Source organism: Rhipicephalus microplus, chromosome 8 (assembly GCF_043290135.1).
Source record: "Rhipicephalus microplus isolate Deutch F79 chromosome 8, USDA_Rmic, whole genome shotgun sequence".
In the NCBI taxonomy this organism is placed as follows: Eukaryota; Metazoa; Arthropoda; class Arachnida; order Ixodida; family Ixodidae; genus Rhipicephalus; species Rhipicephalus microplus.
In genome coordinates this window covers 103,978,343-103,997,752 of record NC_134707.1, presented here as the reverse complement: position 1 = coordinate 103,997,752, position 19,410 = coordinate 103,978,343, and the positions used below count along the sequence as shown (strand labels likewise).

Genomic DNA, 19,410 nt, shown 5'->3' with positions numbered 1-19,410 from the left:
TCACAGAGAAACGTTCCGAAGCTCAAATGCAGAAACTTCAACTGTCCCAACTCACCACGTCGAAAGCGGTCTTACCCAGTGCCTGACCCAGCCAGCATTCGGCCTTTCTTGCCGGCCGCGTCGGTGTGTATATGACCGACGTTTCTTGCTTCGTGTACACACAAATTTAAAGTGTGAGAGTAACTGTAAAATATAGTTTAGACATCCGTGAACATAAATCGACTTCTACCTTGTGTCGATGTTCACACAAAGAGCACTGATGATCGATGCGTCACGCCTTCAGGTACGCAGGCTGTCACCGAAAGCTGCCGGCCGCACTTAGCCGGTACTTCTCTGACTGATATGTAACAACACACAATTTTCAGGTGGTAATTTGGTACGCCTTCGTGAACTGACTCGCTGGTTACATTTTCACCGGATTGCATTATTATTTCTTTGGGCGTTTTTTTTTTAATTGTCGGTACTGATATAACTGCAAATCTGTACCCTGGCACGCCCACTGTGTGCTGCAAGTGGAGGCCAAAAAGGCAGCTGTCGCTTGGTATCGTCATTCCTGAAATGCATGTCTGGCAATTATTGACTGTATAATTAGTTCATGTACAGTTTAGGTAACAGTTAGAAATGCTGCGAAGCTCACTTGCAGAGTCTTCAAGCATCGCCACTCAGCTGCGACGAGAGCGGCCTTACCGAGTGCCCCGTCCCAGCGAGATACATCGTGCCGGCCGCGTCGGTGTACATGCTACCGGCGCTTTTCACTTTAAGTACGCACAATTCAAAAGCGCAAGAATGACTGTAAGGTTCAGTTTAGAAAACCCTGAGCCTAAATCATCCCCACAAGGAGTGACGACGATCGATGTGTCATGCTGTCAGCAAAACGGGCTGTCACTGAAAGCGTCTTTCAGGGCGCAGTAGGTGGTAGTTTTCGTACTCGTATGTGAAAACATGCAGCTTTGAGTTAGTAATTTGGTACACTTTAGTGAACTAACACACTGGCATGCTTTTCCAGTGGATTTCATTAGCAATTTCTTCGGTGGTTTTTTAGTTGCAGGTATTAATATAACTGCGAATCTGTACACTGGCACGCCGGATGTATACTGCTATATCGTCAATTGCGCCGAAAAAAATACTGAATGTTCAATCATGTGCGCGCATATATGCCAAACAAGTCATTTTAATCATCCGCGCATGTTCACCAGTGACAAGTGTGAGATGTGACTATCAAAGAAAAAAAAATGTCAGCAGGAACAGCCGACAATCTGTGGCTATTCCTGCAGTCAATTAGATTTTTCAGAGTTAAAATGTGGATTCTTCAAAAACCTTCGCGCTCTTGACAATATACACACGTCATTCGGTGCCCCGAAGCCGGTCGTCACTGTCAAATCAACATGCAATTGTTATTTCAAAGTGAATATCGCGTCAATGTTGACTGTGAGACTTTTAAACATGAAGTCAAACGACGTGTTTTCTTTAATAAATACTCATTTCACAACCCAACAAGCATGTTTAGGCGTGGCGTAGTGGACTTATGTGTCCATGTTTGCTAGGGGTATACTGCATGTAACTAGGTTTTTGTCTAAACTATGGTGTATGATGCAAGTCTCGTACTGTTCCAGGGTAATTGTTCAAAATTTACATCGTGTGTTTGCAATATTTGTGTGGGGGTCCAACTACGAAAGGTTCAGTCGCACAAATTTGTTTAGACAGGTGAAGTGTGGAGACCTTGAATGAGAGGACATCTGTTTATTGAACAGTTGGTAAATAGGTTTGTCTTTTTTTGCAGACAAGAGATCCTTTCATACTAACAGTGTGTCATACAAGACTAAGTAGACTGTCACCTGAGTTTGTTGTGAGCACTCATGTTACTACAGGAGCTGTGCAAGAATACATGAAGGATGTTGTGGTCAGTGTGCGGTTTTCGTATGTTCGTTTTTCAACTGACTACCTGTCATCTTTTGGAAAGGAAAAACTGTACAAAGTATTATGTAACACTATGCTCACCATTCCACTGTGCAGAGCGCTATATACATAACGCAAGGGTCAGAATGTACTTAAACGAGTTAAAAAAAATGCCGGCAGCTCCAAGTGAGAAAAACATTCTTTTTAGGGGCGAAGCTCCTTAGGGCGTGGGCTGTGCGTCCCCTGTAGCCTGTATGTAGCCACCTCTAGTTTAGTTCTTGCAGTGTTCACAAGATGGCGGTACCGTCTCCTGTATGTAGCCACCTCTCGTTTAGTTCTTGTAGTGTTTACTTGATGGTGGTACTTGTAGCTGATTATGAAAAGATGCAAGATGTTATAAACTAGAAAGCGGTACTTGTAGTTGCTGAAAGACGCGAGATCTTATAAAATAGGAATGATGTCACATATGGCGTGTGTCATTGGTTGAAGGCAATCGTTCGATTTAGTGCGGCGACGTACGCTAGGGGGAGCGATGTAATAAAACCGAGTGGGCAAAATGTACAGAGGATTCATGGTTTACCAGGTTTACCTCCGGAGCTTCGCCCACTCATCATCATTCACTTCGTGGATATGGCGGAATTTTTTAAATTACACACCGGCACACTTTCTGTGAGAACCGTCCAAGAGGAGCGTGGGTTTTATGTGCCTTGGGGAACTCATTGTCTATTGTGTAAGAAACTGGAAACCATTGACTATGTTTTCTTGCACTGTAGGGAAGGAGTTTAATTTTTGTACGTATTACAAACAACAATTAAAAAGAGTTGCCGTTAAACTCTCATGAGATCGGGTATTTGGCAATAAAGATTGAGAATGGATAACCTTTCTATTTTATTATAATGACTGTTTTGCACAGTATATGGCGCTCTAGAACAGCTAGATTTCACTGTGACCCTGACAGGAGACCAGCAAGAGTGTATCTTAAAGAAAGTATCTCAAGATTTTTCGAGGTAGTAAAAAAAGACGAATGTGTACCATTATGGTTAGAAAGGGTAGAAGCCCTACTGATAATGAAGGAATTCTAAAATGTGATGTATAATATGAATGTTTGATGGTCTTGGGTATTTTTGAGCTGTTTGTATTGTTTATCGTGTATTGAAATATCTTTTTCTTAGAACCCCGTGTGTGAAGCCTAACAAGCCTAACAGGAATTACAGAAAAAAAAGACGTGGCGTAGAGGGTCGAACACTCATTTCAGAATTGAAAAGTGGCTGGTTCAAGTCTTGCTAGGAAAGCTTTATTTTTATTTATTTTTATTTATTTATATATTTATTTATTTATTTATTTATTTATTTATTCATGTTAAATGGGCACCCCGTTTCAACCATTTGAGGCCATTTTGCGCAGCGTATCCAGCGCCTCGCTGTTACTGGGACGCTGCCGCTCCAGCGTCCCAGTACCTAAGCGTCGGGAGGCACTGGAACCAGCGCAATACTGGGCCCGTAATAAGACAAGGCACTGACACTGGTACTCAGCGGCACTGGTATTTGCAATAGGGAGCCCAATAGAATTAACATAAACAAATTAGTGGAAAGGCAATACGGCTGTTAAAGTTTGCTTCCACAAAATTCATCTCTTCTGTGTGTGCGCACAATGTATCCTGTATATATTCAAGCCTTCGAGCTATGAATAAATCAGTTGGAAGTGAGCGCTGTGTGTTTGATGCATGGGTGTGTGCGTGTGTGAGTGATCGTGTCAAGTTTTCGCGCTCTAATTAACCTTTTGAAATGATCTACCAACTAGCCCAACAACAAGTTCTCTTAGAATTCATCTCTTACACATACCCATGCGTAACCTTTTAGTGTCAGAAAATTGGAATATGTATCGTATATTCGCATCTGTAGCTCTAATTTACATGCTATGCTGATGTGTGTTCTTGGGATGCATTCGCAAGAAGCATTGCAGCTCGAATTTCAGTGATGCCGGGTGGCACTATATTTTACTTCTAACATATTACTTGCAAGCGCTGACCTGTAAAAACTACTCACGCGCTACTTTTATTTCCACTTCGAGATGACGCGCAGAAATAGAACAGATATATTACTGAAATTTCATCAGTTTACTTCGTAATTTAGCGTGTTATGATTTTAGAAGCTACACCTTCTTTTATTCAATGGGTTTCGAAGAGTGCGCCACAGACACCCACGATAAGACGAGGCCATTTAGCACTTTTACTACCTACACCTTTACAAGCACAGAATCCCGAGAAAACCCAAAGTAACAACACAATCTTCAACCGCGAAGTCATTGTCCTAATAGAGCAGTTCCTAAGGAAGTCGGGAAAGCGAAGCGTGCCCGCTGGTCTCAACAATGTTCATGGCTGTTGACTATTTCTAAAGAACACTCGTAGAACGACGAACGGAATGGCCTTCCAAGATAGCTGCTCGAGAATGAGACAGCGATGCCACAGTGAGCGAGGTACCGGGCACTAGAAGCCTCGAAGCAGCAGCACATCATAGACTCGTCGCCATCGTCTGTTGGTTGCTGCCAGGTCCCTCGGTGCTCAGCCGGTCTCTAAAGCACGAATGCGAAGCCAGCTGCCCAGGAATGTCGCCCGATATCTTCGCCGCTTCTTTCCTGATTCCTCGGGCCACTCTGCTATTCTCTTTTTTTGCTCGTGCATGCCATAGCCCACTTGAATTGGTCCTTGTTTTTTGTTTTTTCCCAGCTTTCTGATGAGAAAAAAATATATGAGAAGTTAGCGAAGTCCTAGGCATTTAATTGCGCATAAACACTCAGTACCCTATGAAACTTGGAGCCCACAACACGCTTGAAGAAGTCATCGAGGCTTGAAAAACGGCACAGTTTGCCAGGCTTTCGGTCACACCAGCGGCGAGAAAGATTCTGGTTGGCACTAGAGTCAACGCCCTGATGCTCGCAGTGCAAAATACACCACCTAATAATTTTATGCACTCTCTCATGAAAGAGTGTCCTCTTTCATGTAATATGCGCCCAAAGTACAACGTGGTCAGGTGTTTCGCTGACGCTCACGCCCGCTCGTCTGTTTCATGCTTTGTCGATGCCGCCCACTACTTCATTACCACTGATTTTGCAGTAGTATCCATAGATACTAAAGGTAAGATTTTATCCTCAGCATGGGTTCAAATCACTTATTACTGAGCAGAGCACGTGGCCGTTGCACCAGCTCTCCTTGGTCCACAAAGAACTGGTATTTACACAGACTCTAAGTCAACTGCTAGGTCCTTCGCTTATGGTACCATTTGTAAAGATGTTTTAGAACTATTTTCACTAGAAACTCACACGTCACAACTATTATTTGGTTCTCTGTTCACCTCGCCTCAAAAGTCGCGAGCCTTCCTAATGTCAATGAGCTAGCCTACTCCAACGCGCTCGGCTTCTGACACCACGCCGGGACTTGCACAGCTCAGACAGAGATCTCAGCCCCCATCCTTCATTTTAGGGACATTTTGAATCAATCTGGCCGTAGGTCCTTTCCACTATCACACAAAAAAAGTTGCCTAGGCCACATGCCAACTCCATTCGCACGCTTCAGACAGGAACATACCTCGGCCTCGTAACCTAAAGCCATTACTCCGGCATTTCAGAACTTTGTGCTGACTACCACGATTGCAGTGGTTTTGCTCAAATGCTCTGGAGGGGCCCCTCTTTACAAGGAAAATATCAACAATTTTCTGAAGATGCCTCTTATTTTATGCTCACGAGCCCGGTCCTCATACAACAGCTCAAGGTCAACCAGAAGACTCATGCTGTGGCGGTGAGGCTAGGCCTCCCCGCTCCTGCGTGGGAGCGGCCCATGATCTTACCCCTATAAAATGGGGTTGAAATCCTTCATACCCGAATAAGTTTTTCATCAATACATTCATGTCAGGTTTGTGCGACTTTCTTCGTCTTCTTCTCTGCCTCATAATGGCGCACATTTTGAATGCCACAACGCACATCACTAATTTAAGATACACGACACATGTTCTAGTTTTATCTTGCGTCCCCGTTAATTCAGCGTTGTTTCTTTTATTTGTCGTCAGTATGTTTACCGACAACCACAAATTTCACCAATGCTGTTACTTTCATGTGACCGACAGTCTTATATTTTTGATTCGTAAGCCTTTAATAAATTATCTACTCCTGTGACGGTAGAAACTGGCGATTGTTTTGTATACACACGCAGCCATTTCAATTTTATATCCATCATTATGAATCTGGGTCCTAAACTGATTCAAATAATCTGGGTTAGGTGAACTAAATGAAACCGCAAGAACTGTTCTGTCCAAAGCCATGGACACTAGCAGAGATCGCAGAATAACGTACTTCAGAAATCAAATCCAGGGCTCAAGCATCAAAGTTGCCACTGGAAGTTATTAAGAATTTTTATTCCCTCTCATTCATCAGAACGGTGCAGGGCTTTTTTTCTGCAATTCGTTGTTTCTCCTACCGTCTATAGCAGTTCGCTATACACTCATTTTACCTACTATATTTACAGGCTCTATTAAGATAAGCCCCACCTCTTTTGCATTGTTATTATTTGCTTGGTAAAATTATCATAGTTTCCGGTGATTCGTAGCTCACACATTAGCCATGGTATAATAATGCTCTAAATCCTCAATAATGCAAAACTCATTCTTCTTACTTTATTTTACTACGCTTATTTTCGACGTCACACGTCTACAGTTCACTCTTACACGCGACTGCTATAGCAAACAGTATTGCGGATATCAACATGACTTTATTTTTATACACCGTGCTTTTGAAACACGTATTATTATCATACATTTTAAATTAGTTGTAGGACAATGAAAATATTAATCAGCAGATGGTGTACCTCTACAAAATGAAAGACCAGATTCTCAGAGCCTAGGAAAAGTTTGGCTGAGCGTGATTGGGCCGCGAGAGGCTACTTACAGTATGCTTTAAACAATTGTCTGCATTCCTGTAATATGCTGACGTCACAACATGGTACGTGCTTTTCGCCGTGTGGTTGCAGTCTATATACTAACATTTCTACGGTCGATTTGCATCGTGGAACTGTCGGTGACGAACAAATCATCAGGAAAATGTCTTTTGTGAAGCGCTAGCATTCATTTCAGATATTTTGTTATCAGACTTCATCTTAACAAACCAGTTTCATTGTGACTGCATTGGCTCTTTAGGCAAGACGTCAAGCTAGTGTTAATGTGTTTAGATGCGCCTTTCAAAGTTTCATTTAATGGATATCAAAATAAAACGTGTTATCAGCACTTCTGGAGCTTCGCAATTGCTGCGAGCCTACTTTGCATAGCACCGATTTTTATGGCAGTGCAAACTTTACATATAGAAATGATGTCAGTACTTTTCAAGATAGAAGTGCAAACTCTTCCGCCTAAAACAAGTAGTCTAAAGATCGAGTGAGGCACAAAACTGAGAAGGTACATAATCTGAATGCCTCGCATAAAAAACAACGTTGAAAACACTGATAGCTTGCTGCTGTCGAAAGGTGTAAATGCTTGCGCTGGCCTACGATTGCCTTCTGCTTTGTAAACCAGATCATATTTCTTCCTGTGGGAGCAAGAGACACAAAACATTGTGCATTTTATGTTACAGGAAACCTAGTCTCCAACGTTTTCATTTGGCAAACAAGAACCATAAAAACATTTGTGGTGTCCTTTAGCAACAAGGTCAAATCCAATATGTATATCGGTATGCAATTTGTTCTTTATTGTACAGTATGACTGCATGTCCTGATAGCAAAATATTAATTGTGCTTTCTGGCAAACACAGCGATAAAGCGGATCTTGGGCACACGTCCCAAATTTTGCTGGGAAAGAGTGACATTTTCTCATGACACGGTAATCTATGGCATATCTGTCCAAACTTTCATGCATGCTCAGATTTGTAGTGACGTTAGTGACCTGAATTTTTATAAATATACATTGTGTAAATCTTCAGTTTTTCATAATAAACATTTACGAAAGGTAGGAAAATACGTATCCATTGACATCGCTACGCAGTAAGTATCCATATATTGTGAATGCAAGAAAAGGGTGCCACCAGTTCATCACAAATGACTACCTGTATTGTTAGATGTACTAAGATGGCAAAACCGGAGTTTACTCATTTAGCTAGTTTAGGGAGGAATAGCGTTCGGCTTCCAAAACGAGCACTTGACACCTTAGAATTGCGCTCTCAAATGCTGCTCATGCTCGAGAAACACGGGCCTTTCCCCTTAGTTGATCACGGCTGGTTTTTAAAATGACCAAATCGCCAGTTGTATTTTAAACACAACCTCTACTGCCAACCTAAGATTTCTAACACGGTACCTGTTTAACAGCTATTACTGACAGCAACCTTTGGGAATGACGGCATGCTAATCAGTTAACAGGTAACACTATGCCGCACTCGGTATAGTAGAAAACGGACACTAAATAGGGGCTTCATTGTGGATATGAAACTTCAGCGCCTGTAAATGTATCAGCTGATTGGCCAGGGGTGTTTCCAACACAAAAGCTGTTTACGAATTCCTAACATGTTCACTCCATGAATAGTTATAATCATCATATACACGTAAGTTTGGCAGATTGTACTACTAGTCACTGACGCACTGAGAACGAAGAGGTCCACAATAAACACAGCAAAAAGGTGTGTGCCACAAGAATTTCTGCGACTTATCATACAACTATTATTAGTATAAATAGGTATGTGTCATGAATTATTAAGTACATAACGGCGTCATGCTATCTCCTTCGAACCGCACAGCAATCTGCGTGCTTATACCACAGTCACGCCAACGTCACATATGATGCTTTATTTTTATCGAGGACAGCGTACAATTCTCACCTAACTATGGCTCATGTTCAATGGTCAAGTCAATGGGTCACCGAAACGTCAAACGCATTCTCGAAGAATAAGTTACGACCCCAGAAGCAAGCCTTGCGCCTGTGCAAGAACAAGAACGGCAGCATTGTGTGGGTCTGAGCAGCACGCTTGAAAAATGGAATGGCAGAAACTTCTTCGACATCAGTATTACAAAACGCATAAGAGTGAATCTAATACTGCTTCTAGTCATGACCAGCGCCACGATAGAGCCTATTGCGAAGCGCAGAGAGCCGGTGCTTCCACGGGCAAAGCCGTCTTAAGATCTAAACATTTCGTAGCAACACCGTTTCAGCCAAGTTCAGCCCACGTACCTGTCATATTCAAGGCAACATCCTGTCGACAGAATCAGTGCGAGCATTTTTATATAGCCGAGCTGTATAACGTGAAATACATGTCATTGTTCTTGAAAATAATTCATCACTATCCTTACTGGTTTTCTCCATGAAAGCCCTGGGAAGAAAAACTCAGTGACTTGATTAGCAATGGATGTTATCATTCTCATCTTCATCTGGTTCAGTCCCAGCATACGTCGCGAATGGGCAATAATTATAATTGGCGAGAGATTGAACGCAGAGAGAGAAGACGTTTCAGAAAAGGAGATGAATAAAAGTAAGTGGAAGGTGGAGTAGAAGAAACCAATAACACAAAATAACGCAAAACCCCTATGCTGCAGTATTCTAACCTGGATTCTTAAGGTTTGAAGGCAAATGTCGAAGCTAGTTCACTATACCGGCACAGTAGCAGCAACGTTTAAGGGAGCCTTATGACTGTCTTGGTAGATATGAGAAAATGACAAAATGACAAACAGAAAGGCAAAGAACAAAGAAGGAGCATAAAACAGAAAACAGAGAGAAATAGCACCATCAGACAGAATATGACCAGCAGAAATTACAGCGAGACAAAAAAATAGATGAAATGAAACAGGAAAAAGTAGCTTGGAATAGCTCCTTATTTAGGAGATATACCATGCTGGTGGAAAGGTAAATGAGGTTAAGGAGCAGTGATTCCAGGATGAGAATGAGAGAAGGGAGCATTAAAATGCCATCGAATTATGTGCTTCTTCTCACTTAGCACCAATTGTTCATAACTGTCCTGAATTTTTTGCCTGCTGAATAGTTTACGCACGCCACATCAATACACAAACAAAATGTTCACAAAGACTAGTGCAGAACCTTTCGTTAGGCTCTTCAAGTTGCTTGTGCAAAATTTTCATCAGGCCAGGAAACCAAATCACGCATCTCTAAATTGTTTTTTTTTTCCTGAAATGCAATACATAAACGCCTATCTCGGATATTCGTCTTTACCGACAGTTGAAGAACAATCAAATAACTTTTTTAGTTAGCTCGACGAGTACCTAGACGGGCGTGAACGATACTAATGTTTATCTCGTTATAGGTAGTGGTCAGCAAAAATGTATGTTTTTAGTTTTGGCATGGATTCAGTAATCAAATTCAGCATACTTCTTCAAAGTGGCTCAGCAACCAAAACCGAACTACATCCCATCAACCATCAACTTTTATATTATCGGCCGTACGTTATCAACATGAACAAGTAACAGCAGTAACCAGTGTAGTCGCCTTTTCACAACCAGTCCTATTTAAGGGGCGAAGCTTCTAAATGCGTGTGTTTGTACATCCTCGGATGAATGTAGCCGTAGGAAGCCACCAGTGGCAGATACCCGCTCTACAACGGGTATGTGCCAGATGGTATACGAGATGGGAGATGGTGGTACGTGGAGTGTTAACTAGATGGACGCACAGATGGACGCACAGACGGACAGATGGACAGACAGACTGGCAGACGGACGGACGGACAGACAAATAGATGTACTCACGGACGGGCGCATGGACAGATAGAAGGTCGGACGCATGGATGGACGCATGGATGGTCGCGCGGACGGACGGAAAGAAAGAATAAGCAGACGGATGGAAGCATGGACGGGCTGACGCTTCGCCCCACTCATCACCATTCCCTCCTTGGATATGCTGTGATTTTTTAAGTTCAAATGCACTTAATAAGCGACCCTGAATCCGCCGTCCACAGTGCGACTCCTCCTCTCCCATAGCAACGGTGCGAGGAGCGGAGAGGAGCGTCTGTAGCAACGGCGCACAAACCACGTGATTACGCGCGCCGCGCCGGTTGAAGACAGGGCAGCGCGGCGAAGAGCCCGTGATGCTGAGCGCAAGCGGGCCGCGGATCCCGAACTCCGTGCGCGGGAGGCCGATGGGCGACGTAAACAGCGCATCGCCTGCAGTGATGAAGGCCAGCGGCGAGACGCCGAACGAAAGCGGTTGAAACAATCCGAACCCCCTGAAGCCGATCTGGCGGGGGGACGCGCGATGTGTGAGCGAGGGCGGGTCCTAGAGTTTGCTCGTCCAGACGCGCGCTTCAAGCGCGACTTTGTGGATCGCAGCTTCGGTCACAGGTGCGCCGTGTGTGACCGGCTGTGGTTTGACAACAACCAGAGCTGCATTTCCGGCGTGAGCAACGAGACCAACAGGTTCAACACGTTGCGGGTTCTTTGGAACGAGTTTGAAAGACGGTCGGGCGAACACCGATGTGACGACATGGATGCGCAAGACCCGTAGCTTGCTCCCTTCGGTGCGTTCCGGGTGTGTGCCTCGTGCCGAGAGTCCCTGCTGGCTGGGCGGGTTCCGCGGTTTAGCAAGAGCCACGGCTACGCATAGCCGCCTCGTCCCGCGGACCTCCCCTATCTGAACACGGTGGAAGAGCGCCTCATCTCGCCTCGACTCCCCTTCATGAGCATCAGGCGGCTCACGCGGGGCAACGGTCAGTACGGCAATAAGGGAGAGATCGTGAACGTGCCCATCGACGTTCCGAGCGTAATAAAAAATACATAAACATCTTTATAGCGCGAATTTACTCTCAGATATGCACGTAAACTCACCGAGATTTCCCGAGAGGCTCTATTGGTTCCTGGAATCACAATGCGATCACACGGGGGAGTTTTATGTTAACTCACTGGCGAATTCCAAAGGATTTTTACTCTACTCCCCCGCATAGCATCACCCCGTGCATTCGCACTTAACCATGTTCACCCTCAGGGAAATGCTTGGGATTTTTCTTAGCTGATGCAACTAGAACGATTGCCAAGATTTACAAAAAGTTATGTAATAATCATATGGGATGCCGCGTCGATGAAAGGACGCAATCCTGCATGCAACATAAGAACTCTTTATAAGCGTGTTAGCGGCAGCGCGGCGAGCATGCCCACGCTGTGTTCTAACTGTTAGAGAACAACCATTATCTTCCGAACTTGGCAGCCTGCGTTACCGGTGATTATGTCAGCCTTCGGTGGAAATACGATGGCGCTGTCCTTTATCGAACACCCGCTGCAGCATGTGGCCGAGGGACGACACCTGGGCCGGTTTTGTACGCAGTGTGCCGCCACATAGATAGATGCCTGTCAATGAAGTGGTGCTGCCCGGTTCGTTCACAGTGATGTGTGCGGCCTTGAGCCGGGTCCACTATAGGATGGCTGAAAACAGGGGCGCAGTCAGAAGGTGGCACACCAAACACGTGCCCCCCCCCCCCAAAGTTTTGTTTCGCCATGGCATAGAGACAATTCGGCGAGCTTTGTTGCCAATTATCGTTACGCCAGCAATATCATCAATTCACGTCATCCTAACGCTTTCTTTTTTTCTGCTGGTGACTTAACCTTTCCCACCAATTCCTGGTCTTCTGACCCTCCGGTATCGAAATCATTTTCTTCGAAAAGCTTCAGTTTCATTAACCTCTGCTCAGTACTTTCTCTCCACCAGATTGTTTCACAGCCTACTAAGTTAGCGAGAAAGTCTAAAAACACACTGGACCTTCTGTTAACAAACTGTCCGAATATGGTTTCGCATTGATCATACCTAATTTGTCTGAGTGACCATTGAAACCTATCCTTTGAATTAAATTATTTCCATCCTCCAAAGTGCAAAGTAAAAAAGAACCTCCGTAATTTCAAGAGAGCCAACTTTCAGGCTATTAAATGGAAGCTCTCTAGCTCCACGGAAGTTTTCTTTGAAGGTTTTGAAAATCGAAGAACAGAATCTAACTGTAATATGTTTGCGTCAAAAGTCCACAAATTAATTGACCGATACGTTTTCATGTGCACTATTTTCTTCCATTGCAAAGCAACGTGGAACACCGCGCACATAAAACAACTATGTAACAGAAATAAACGATTCATCCGTTCAGCCAAACACTATCTCTCAGAAACGCGATGGGGTGCGTATAAGAAGGTGAACAATGCATACGTTTATGTGCTTGAGACAGCCCGCAATATATTTCTACACATCACCTTGCCTTCTATCCTCAGTAATGCCCCAAACATTTCTGGCGTACCGTGAACCCCGATAGCTAAATGGAGTTATCAGATGCTTCTGGTGAAACGATTCTGCTCACCGACGGTGCTACGGTCTTAAAGGAAGTGTTTTTCGTAACTACGTCATTGTGTGTGACATTTCCCGATTTGCAGTGCTTTAACCTTGTAAATATGGACCTAATTATCATTTACCAGCTTGGTATCGAAACATTATCAAACCTCTGAGAGTTTCTTCAAGCCCAGGAATAGATCTCATCAATGCTAAGTTTTTAAAAAGCACCTAGGTATATACGAGCGTTATTCTGTCCTAAATATTCCCACAATACATTGATGAGTGCACCCTACCACTCGATTAGAAAATAGAAAATATGGCTCTACTTTATAAATCTGGGTGTAAAAACTCTTCCTTCAAATACCGGCACATTTCACTAACCAGTATACCGTGTAAAATTCTTGAACATGACATTTTCACTAACATTGTAGAGTTCCTAGATTCAAACTCATTATTCTGAATTGCTCAACATAGCTTCCGCAAATCATTTGTCTTGTAAAATACAGCTGGCTTTGTTTACCCATAAATTACATACCATGTTTGATCATCATTTCACTGCTGATTGTATCTTACTTGCAAAGACCTTTGAAAAAGTGTGCCATAATTCACCTCTCATGAAATTAAGCCAATAAAACATTGATCGTACGCTAGTTTTTTGGATTGAACATTTTTTGAACGGTCACTCACAATATTTGTCTGTGAACACTTTTAGTTGCCAACTAAGTCCCGTTCATTCTGGTCTACCCCAAGCTTTGGTACTCGGTCCCCTCCTTTTTTTATTTATAATAATTACTTACCCAAATGTATTCCATTTAACATTAATTTTTTTATTTGCTGTTGATTGTGTATTTATTGAGAAATCTCTGACCCGAACGACTTAACAATTCTTCAGAATGACTTTAACTCTGAATCTAACAGGTGTAAAATCTGGCTAATGAAACTAAGCACTACTAAATGTAAGTTCTTACGCGTTTCTCGCACATTTTCTTTCTCCACTACTTATCTGCTTGACAACTCCGCTCTTGAACCCGTAGCATCATATCGCTACCTAAGTGTTCACATAACTAAGTCGGCAAACCTGGTGTGTTCACAATAACAAAATCATTAGTAATGCTAACCGTTCGTTAGGTTATCTCCAACGCAACTATTCTTCTGCCACTGTCCCCTTAAAAATCTTCTTTTACAAAACTTCGGTACGAAGTAAACTAAAATATGTCGCATTCATTTGGGACCCGTCTACTAGATTACTAACCTCTACTTTTGAGCTCGTTCAAAATAATTCTGTCCGCCTTATCTTTGGCAACTACAGTTGAACCGCAAGTATCGCTTCCATGAGAGAATCCTTAGAGCTTCCATCACTCGCCTGTCACCGTAAAGTCTCCCGCATGTCTTTTTCACAAAATGTACTATAGTCACACCCTGCGTGATAACCTCCTTCTCTCTTCATCATACATCTCCCCTTGTTCTGACCATCCTCAAAAGGTGGAGATCTTGCGATGTTCAACTCCCACATGTTATGAGTCATTCATTCCCTAAACCTCACAAGACTGGAACAATCTTCCAGGATCAATCAGGTCTATTGCCCATCATTCTCATTTTTATGACGTTTTAAAGTCAAAAATACTGTTATGCAACCAACCAATTATGTGATTCTTCTCTTGGCAAACTGTCTGATTCTTGTTTGGTTAGTCAAAACAGCTAATGCTACTTGTTTTACTATGTTTATATGCTTTATCACCAACAGTCTGATTCTCGCTTGAATAGTTACAGCTTGTACTGTTAAACTTTAGCTAACATTGTATCTACAGAACAAAGTTTGTATTGTGTTTCTTTTAAATGTACCACTCTCCTCTATATTGCTGCTGTCCCTGATGGTGATTTGAAATGAATAATTGTATAAATGGTCTAGATAAGTGTGGTCTAAATATCCAGAGCGCTCCACTATGACATCAATCATATGGCGATTTTAGAAGGTTAAACCCCACATATCAGTCAATCAATCAATTAAAAATAGCCATTTTAGGAGGGTGCCTATCCTGAAATAAAAGTGGTGCCCCCCACCCTTCCCCAAAAAATTTCTTGCTGCGCACTTGGCTGAAACGACCTGCGGATGGTGTCACCGCAGAGAAAAGCGTGTGTGCACGATAATTGCTCCTTAAACGCAAAAGGTGTAGGTTTGCCGTGGTGGGCTGCAGGTAAAGCACGTAAGGTGGTAATGGTGCGTCGGAACCTGGCGACGAAGTCGGCGGGATTTGACATCATAGTCCTAGGTGGCAGTGCTATGATAAATTCACCTGGGAGACGAAGTGGTTCCGCTTATACGAGCTCTGCCGGGGTAATGTAGATGTCTGGCTTGAAGGTGGTGCGGAGACCGAGGATGACAGCTGGGATGACCTCAAGCCAGGTTGAGGCTGGGTGGCACATAATGGCGGCTCTGAAATGTCGGTGGAAACGTTCGACCATTCCGCTGGCACAGAGATGGTAGCTGGTGCTCCTCAAGCATTCAGGCTAGTGAGGACGTAATCGTAGTGGGATCCGTTCGTGTGTTATGCCTGCCAAGAAGAGCAGGGCCTCAACCTTGGTGAACCATACTTCGGGTGGTTCGACCTAGTGTGGTGACAGCTTGACAGTGACATGGCAGACGTGCAGGTCGGAAACGGTTGCGGTAGCAGCAGCACCTGTGTTGACCGCGACCAGTTCAGCAGAGCTTTGGGGAGTGTGGCCCAAGCCGGGTGCAGCGGAATCATCGGGCGGCTGTAGTTCAGTGGGTACGGGCTGCTGCTTAAGCACCTGTAGCTCAGCCTGCAGTTTCTGGGCCACTTGAGTGATATTTAGTGTTTAACATGCCAAAACACTATATGACAATAAAAGATGCCATAGTGGAGGGCTCCGAAAATTTCGACCACCTGGGGTTCTTCAACGTGCACCCCAATCTGAGTTTCTGGGCAAGTTGTACTTGCTGGCGCCGAGTGGAGAAGGCTTCTGAGTCTGCCATGATGGTGCGGTTAGTTAGGTTTCCGGAATACGAGATGTAGAATGCTGCCTCAATGAAAGGACGCATCCCAACACGAAAGATAATATTAGCATGGTAGTAGCAGAGCGGTGAATATGTCAACGCTGCGCTCGAACGCTTAGAGAACAACGATTATCTTACAAGCTTGGCACCTTGGGTTCATAGCCACTGGCGATGACGTCACCCTTCGGTGACGGTGTAGTGGTGTCGTCCCTCACTAGACGCGCGTCGTAGCATGCGGCCGAGTCACACAGGCTGCGCCAGTTCATGCGCAGTGTGTCACCACAATCAACTGAGTTGGGACAAAGTGATGCTTTATTGCGAAAGGAATCAGGTTAATATAAGGGATATAAATAGTATGAGCGCTAATAATATGAGTATTGTTGAATCAGTGCAGCAGCTTATAATAAAAAACTACGGGTGTAAGTTTGTCATTTGCATGAAAAGTCGTAAACGAATAATCAGGCAAGGACGCAGAAAACACTGGAGGTAAAAGTTTGGTACCCGTCCCCATCAATCTGTCTCGAACAGCCACTGCAACCTGATTATTTACAGTTTTGGGTGAAAATGCAGTTTCTGAAACAAGAACTCATCTAAGTACAGCAAAAAGGCGAATTGGTTAGAAAAAATTCAGAAAAATACGGCTCCCATTTCTTACAAGCACTCTCATTTATGTAAACAATTACAAAGAAATTAGGTTAGAGTACGTTGCAATAACCTTCTCTTGAACAAGCTCGCAGGCGCCAAAGAATAGTTATAAAGCTTGATTCAAATGTTTTTATAGAGAAAAGTTCCATAAACTGGGTGGCCCTCTCTGGGTTGATATTTCGGAATTAGAAACTAGGCAACAGCGTCTTCTATATGTCTAAAATAAATATTTCCTAGTAAAGAGTGACGAATCTCACATAAGAAAAATTCCAAGGTGACGCAGTTCTTATAAATTAACGGGAGCTCACTCACGTGGGTCTTTTCTATCGCCATTTAAAACCCTTATAGTTTCATATTGGTGGCATAATGACATGTGTAGAATATTGTATTCAGGCGTTTGGGCAGGTTCCGGTCTAACTTGCGACAGCAATGCACTACACAGATTTCATTTAATTCCTTTCTGTTTAGTGAAGTCTGTCTATGCAAATAGCAATCATTTCATAATTCCACCACACTTCGGCATTTCGTTTGTTTCTTGTATCACGCCAGTGCTTAGCAACATTTGTATATCCAAATTTCACATAGTCGTTTATGAACGCCTCAAAAAGACATATACGTCTAAAGAGTTGCCAGACATATCGAGGAGTTCATTAAAATATTCAGTGTATTAGAGATGGCACTAAATGAATCAGATGTTTTTTTAGTGTTCTAGATCTTGTTGGATCATTCGTTCCTCACATATGAGGCACGATCTTGTAACTGCACAAAGTTTCCTTTCTTAGGTTCACTCTTTCCCCAAAAACACATTTGATGGAAATTATAGCCGGACAACTAGAAGCAGTTACATTCTCTTAAAGTAACTCAATACAAACTAGTTAATACAGTGGACGTCGGGCATTCTATAGTAGTTCACACAAAAACAGTCTTGCGCTCGTAAAAAATACAAAACTACTTTATTATCCAAGTAGAATGCCTCAGATGTGATGAATATTTTACGACCCTTTTGTAAGCAATAACTCGAATCCTACTGATGAAATAAGCAAAGCTATGATTTGCTATAGATACCATAGGCAAACGTATGAATACTTTCGGCGTGATTATATATTGCAAATACATTTCCACAACCTCGGAAGCAAGCGTAATCAGGCGGGTGTTCAAGTAATTTTTTGTGCCTCGAAAATTGTTCGAGGTAGTCAAGGCAGTGAACGCTGTTTGACCTGCACCCACCCACATGCGCTGCTCGTGTTTAGTGGAATGCGTGGAGACCTTGGTACACACCATTCTGCTGACGTGTGAAAAAAGGGTATCTGCCCGAAGGGCAGACGCCTGAACGAGAGGCTCAAAAAGCACCACACTAATGTGACGAAACAGATGCGAGCACACACTCTACAGTCGGATGGGAGCGCTGGTTTAATCCCACCATTAGAGGGAGTTTGCTGGGCGGAAGGTACTGTAATACGACAGCGCATGGAAAAGTGAAGCTCGCGTAACTAACAAATATGTGTCATCGTGTGTGGTTGCTCCTTAAATCTGTTATACACGAAATGATATGCATTATTCAGGATTACAACACATGCGCGTGTTATTATCTGCAGCGCGTGAGGCAGTGGCGATGTATTTGCGAAAAACTTATTTTTCTTTCCTGTTTCGGATGATAGATTGTGGGATAGGGATGATTTTCTGTCGACATGCAAGCTGATTCATAAATAAGCCCTTAATTTACGCAAGCATCATGTACTAAGCCATCTTTTTTTTAGATTTGTGCTGTTATATTTTTGAGCAGCAAATGAACTTCATTATTCTTTAACCCACAGGCAACTGGCCAACACATAGTGCTCCGCTAGTTATGAAAAACACCCTCGCGTGAACCTATTTAAATTATTTGTATTACGTTCACGTTTTGCTCATCTCTAATGAAATTATGCTAGTGCATACTAGCACTATAGCATCAGTGAAGTAAGAACGACTCACCAATTCCCAGTTGAGAAGCCGATCCACTTCATCTTAGTCATTAACCGAGCACTGTGGTTCCACGTTACTCGATATTCTTTATTGCAATTTATATCAGGATACTCCATCGTAGATGAGCTAAGGTAGATGACCTTGGAGTGCATAAAATGCAGAAAGTAACGTATTGGGTGTAACAACTCATAGAATGATCATAAGCGAACACTAAAGGTTTAATAACATCACTCTATTTTCTCACCTATAGACGGTTTTAAGGTCAAAAGCGTTGTACCCTAGAAAACTTCCGGTCACCTGATTTACCAGCGTCTAACATAGAAACTGAAACCACGTTTTAAAGTTCTTTTTAAATGTAAGAAACTTCACCCTTTAGTTTTTAACATAAAATAACGTGCGTAAAGTTCAAGGAAATCACTTATAATTTTTATATATTTTGAAAGAACATTTCTTTGAATATAGTTTGCAAATAATGGAAAAAACATTGCACAAACTCATCAGGCTATTTTTTAAAGATCTTTGTGCCCACAGATGCTAGTACGCAACTTACGCAAGTGTTTATGTTCGAATACCTAGTTACCCGCATTCAGAAGCAAGTGCTGCGAACGGGGTTTGATACAT

At 43.0% G+C, this 19,410-nt stretch overlaps 1 long non-coding RNA gene across 1 annotated transcript in view; it reads right to left on the bottom strand.

The window, feature by feature from the left end:
- Positions 1-18,925, bottom strand: part of LOC142768706 (uncharacterized) — a 75,471-nt gene extending 56,546 nt beyond the window's left edge. Inside the window, exon 1 of the long non-coding RNA XR_012885406.1 lies at positions 18,799-18,925. This is a non-coding gene — a long non-coding RNA (uncharacterized LOC142768706). The remainder of the gene's footprint in view (positions 1-18,798) is intronic.
- Positions 18,926-19,410: the final 485 nt, after the last annotated feature.